Genomic DNA, 4,866 nt, shown 5'->3' with positions numbered 1-4,866 from the left:
CAGTGCTCATCTCTTGCTGTCTTGAGAGCTGCCTGGGTCTGTTGGCTCAGCCCTGTTTCTGTCTTGTTCAGATCCTAATGATGAAAAGAAGCAGCTGAGTGCTTGCAGGGTTGCAAGTAGAGTGAACTGTGCAAGGGGAAATCCCCACTCGAGGCAGAAGCTCTTCCACCATTGGGAAGAGATGGTGGCTGTGCTGAAGCTGTTAGATGGCTTGTGTTAACACACACCTGGAAATTCAGTCATGCAAACTGGCACTGGAAGCCCAGCTTAAAAATTAGAAGCAGTTTTTTAGCTCAGTTTTACTGCATGAGTAAGTATTAAGTTCCCAATTCTTGTTGAAGGTGAAATAGAGAGGTCACTTCTTGAAAATTGTTATCAGTGTGATGGGAGCTGGAAGAATCCTGGAACCTCTGGGTCAGATTGTATCCCTGCTGTTCTGCTCTCCGACTGTTTCCATGGCAATGGATGTCAGTCTGCTGAAAATGGAGAAAATGGGAGTTTGGAAACAATTATTGGTTTAAATCTCTTTGTTTTTGTTGTCTCACAAGGGTTCCTGTGGCGCTAGCAGCAGGTACAGAACAGTTTGGTTGTCAGGTTCACATCCAGCTACTAAGTGACAGCTGAAAAAGCTCATTTTGCTAAGAGCAAAAAAAAACCCCAAAACCCTAAAGCACCTAAGTTTATGGATGTGAGAATTAAGAAATGGTTTTAAACTGTTTATTAGACAAAAAGGTGTCATATTCCTGCTCCTAGGACAATATAGAAGGGGAATGTTAAGAAAAAAATAGGTATTTGAATACTCATATTTCTTGGTGGAGAGAGCAGAGCTGGTCTTCACACACATGGAACTTCCTATCACCATATGTTCAGCTCTTGTAAAACTAACTGTAGATTTCAAATACACTCACCCTTGAGGTTTCAAAGATAAGAACTTAATGCCAGGGTTTTTTCTGGATTCCTTTTATGTCTTGGTGAATCTGTAGGGAGTGGGAGAAGGAGGAGAAGAGGTTTAAAAAATATAGAAGATGTGCATAAAAGACATAGAAAGGGGGATCTGTCACAGCATCCAGCTCAAAATTTAATTAAAGGGAAATAAATGCTGGCAACACTTCCAAGTGTTTGGGAAAGGAAGCTGCAGAATTTGCCTATATTTATAGCTCTTATTTCTGCAAAACTGGGTTCCAGGTATATGTTTGATTTACCTGTGGACTGAAACCTCTTCTGGTGTAAGTTAATCCAAGAGAGATCCCATTTGATTCAGTCTCTAGATGGCTGGAGAAGTTTTGGGCTCACCAGGAGCTGTGGTGAGGCATTTCATAGGAAGTAAATGTAAGGCCAAAATCCTCTGCAGGGGTGTTAAGGCCACATAATCTCTGTAATTTTAGAAATGTGATATTTACATTGGGCATAAACAACTGTCAGTCTTCAGAAATTGTAATGTTCTGAAAAGTGAGGGCATGTTGAAGAATAACACGAGGTTTCTTTTCACTGCTTCTGGATTTTGAAGTGTGATTCAGGAGCTGAAGTCCTGTGGCAAACCAACATGTATTAGATTCCAGACTCATTAGGTGCAGTATCTATTGCCAGATATACTATTCTCATTTAAATCCCTCTTTAAAATCTACTTCTGTCAGAAAGCTTGAGAAAAGGTAAACTAATTAAAATGTTACAGTGAAGTAATTTTGCTTGCCAAACAGCCTTTGATTTTTAGAGAGGCAGGAAACTCTTGTCACTGAGGTCCATCTGTGTTTTAAGTCTGTCATCTCAGCCTTGAGTCCTGGTGTACAGGGCTCACAAGTCTCACATGCCTTGTGAGATACCTGGGGCATCTGTGGGCAAGAAGGGATCAGTAGTGCTAAGTAATAAAAATTTCAGTAGGCATTTCAAATGTGGTTTTGTCTTTATTATTGTTAATTAATGTCATTCTTACACTATCTGTAAATTCTCTAGGATTTTTTGTTCTAATTTACTATATAAAGACCAGTGTTTCTTCTTTTCTCTAAGTCTCTCAGCTCTCAATCTGCTGTTCTACTTGTGAATCTTTTTGCTTTCCCTTTTCTCTGTCAATTCTTTGATCTTTGCTCTGTTTTGCAATTCAGAAAGTTTTTATTTCCCTAGATAATGTGCAGTGTTACCATTTCCCCCCAGAGATATGCAGAATTCCTTTTACAGGCACGAAGAATCTGACAACTCTGTGGAAATGCCTCACCTTAGGTTTGCACATCATAGGATTCCCTCAATTTTGTATCCTTGCTATCTCACATTCATGCTGCAGCAACACCTGTGCAAATAGCAAAGTTAAAATGCAGAAGTCAAACCAAATAACTGCTGTGCTAGAAACTCCTCCCAGCCAGAATCAGCCTTAACTGAGCTCCTCAGTGGTTAAAAAGGATAGAAACAAACAGAAAGGTATTTGTGGCAAGATTCGAGTTTGTTAAAACAATAAAATTTAAAATTAAAAAGTTAAAATGAATTCAGTTCTCCTAAATGAGTAGGGGGCAGGCTGATCTGCATTTGGAGAAGCCTACAGCCATCTGACAGCTGTCCAAGTGAAACTACCCAACCTTGAACACCAGTGTATTTACCCACCCTGATCTGGGATGGGTCTGCTTATTGGACATTGGCAGAATTTAATTCTTCTTGGGTTGGTTGTGGTTTTTAGTGGGTTTTTTAGTGACAGGTAGCATTAGTGTGCCATAGCTTCTCTCAGCCAGTAAAGCTGCAGTTAATGGAGAAGACAGAGGCATGGAAAAACAAGAGCATGCTGTAGGTATAGAGCCCATTGATTTGGCTTTCTCTCTCCTAACTATTCAGGCTTGGTGTTAAGCTCTTGATGCAAAAGGGTTTCAGGTGGATGATACCTTGGTTCCAGAAATGGATTTCATAAAGAATGGGATATTTCTGTAATTGCAGCACTGTGAGGAAATGAATGTTCCACTTAATGGCCTCCTATAAAAACCCCCTCATATTTGCTGGGAATTTGTTGCTGTGCTAGAAACTCCTCTTTGCACTGCTTTATTCACTCTCTTTGCTGTCGTAATCTTAAACTTGATAGAAGCTATCTTTTGCTAAAAGCAAAGAAAAAATAAAACAACCCTGTTTGAGGTAGGTTTCTAAACCATAACAGTGGTGGTTTCTAGAACAAACACTCAGTAGATGATGAAAGAAACTGATTAATATCTCTGAATATTTGAAGTGAGGACTGATAGCCAAAAGCTGACAGAGAGTGATTTAAAAATGAAAATGAAGCTATAATATATTCAAAGGGTGAAATGGATAGTACTTGGAGGGAGGGGGGGAGGTGTGCTGATGTATTAATTTTGATTTCCAAATTAAAGGAAAAAAACTTGGGAGCCAATTATTACCCAATTGCTCCAGGCTGGATTTCCAAGATGATGTACAAAAATGGCAATTATACAACATTATACCCCTAGAAAAACAGCACTAATCAAAGATCACTTCTGCAAGTGCCTGCAAGTTCTGACTGGCTGGATCCCAAGTTCAACATCCACCAGGAAAGAGGAGGCAGGAGAGGATTTATGCACTGCCTTAGCACAATCAAAGATACAGGGAAACAGAGACTCAGTTCCAAACTAAAATTATGAATTGCATTTAATTTCATGGTTTACAAAAGGTGACACTTTAGCAGCATGTCAGGGACAAAAAAAATCTGGGATTTTTATTGGGGAACCAAAGGGAAATGATCCATCCAGTAGGGCTCTGGTGGGAAGGAAAAGATGAGGGAATGAAAAGCCACACCTGGTGATCTTCCTGAGAGGTGTGATCCAACTGAGAAACACTTGTTTGTTCTTTGGTTGCATGATTTTGATAAATCTTTGTCAAGTCGCTGACCAGTTTCCCCCGGAAGCATTGTTCTAGCACATTATCTGGGAGACAGCTCAGGAGTCAGAGCTTCTGTGAGCTGCTCCTGCAGCCAGGTCCTGCCTTGTGAAGCATTGCAGAGCCTGCCTCCTCACCTCTGGGCAGCTGGCAGGAGGTGCTGCTGCTCCCCTCTTTCTCAGGAATTCTGGGGAACTTGATTTATTAAAAATGTGGATATTGATCTAGTACCGATATCGAACTGTGACGGACAAAGCCTCTCCAACAGTTTAAAGTTAGAAAGTGAATGTTTATTGTGGGATAGCTCCCAAATACACACTGTGATTTACAGGTGATTACAGAGTTCTTTTATCTGTACAAGTATTGAATACCCAAAACACAAATACATATTGATAACTCTGGTACATCCCATTCCCAATATGGATATTGATCTAGTACCAATATCCAACTGTGACAGACAAAGCCTCTCTAACAGTTTAAAGTTAGAAAGTGTATGTTTATTGTGGGATAACTCCCAAATACACACCTCAATTTACCGGTGATTACAGAGTCCTTTTATCTATACAAGTATTGAATACCCAAAATACAAATGTATATTCATAACTTTGGTACATCCCAGTCCCCACTCCATATGGTAATTACTTCAAAAGCCATTAAGCATGCATAGTTTGTTCCTTGAAATGGGCTGGTGGTCCCTTCCATGGGGAGGAGTCCCAAAATGAGGAAGTAAATGAAGTCTTCCTTGTTCTGACCTTTCTACCTTTTCAATGCAAATATGACAAATGAACCCATTGGTAGAACTCCCATTCCCCATCTTCAATTGGTTTCAGAACAGAAGAGGCCACAATTGTCTTCTGTTCCTAAAAGCTATTGATCAGTTTCTATATTCTTCATTATAAACCCAGCTAACCAAACATTATGTTGACAAGCAATCAATTATTAGTTAACTACTAACTCTTAACTTCATCAAGGCCTACCCATTTATTTTTATTAACTCCAATAAAGCTTATCTCAAACTAAAACCTC

This window comes from Geospiza fortis, unplaced genomic scaffold, assembly GCF_000277835.1.
Source record: "Geospiza fortis unplaced genomic scaffold, GeoFor_1.0 scaffold118, whole genome shotgun sequence".
In the NCBI taxonomy this organism is placed as follows: Eukaryota; Metazoa; Chordata; class Aves; order Passeriformes; family Thraupidae; genus Geospiza; species Geospiza fortis.
Note: the sequence above shows the minus strand (reverse complement) of the source record.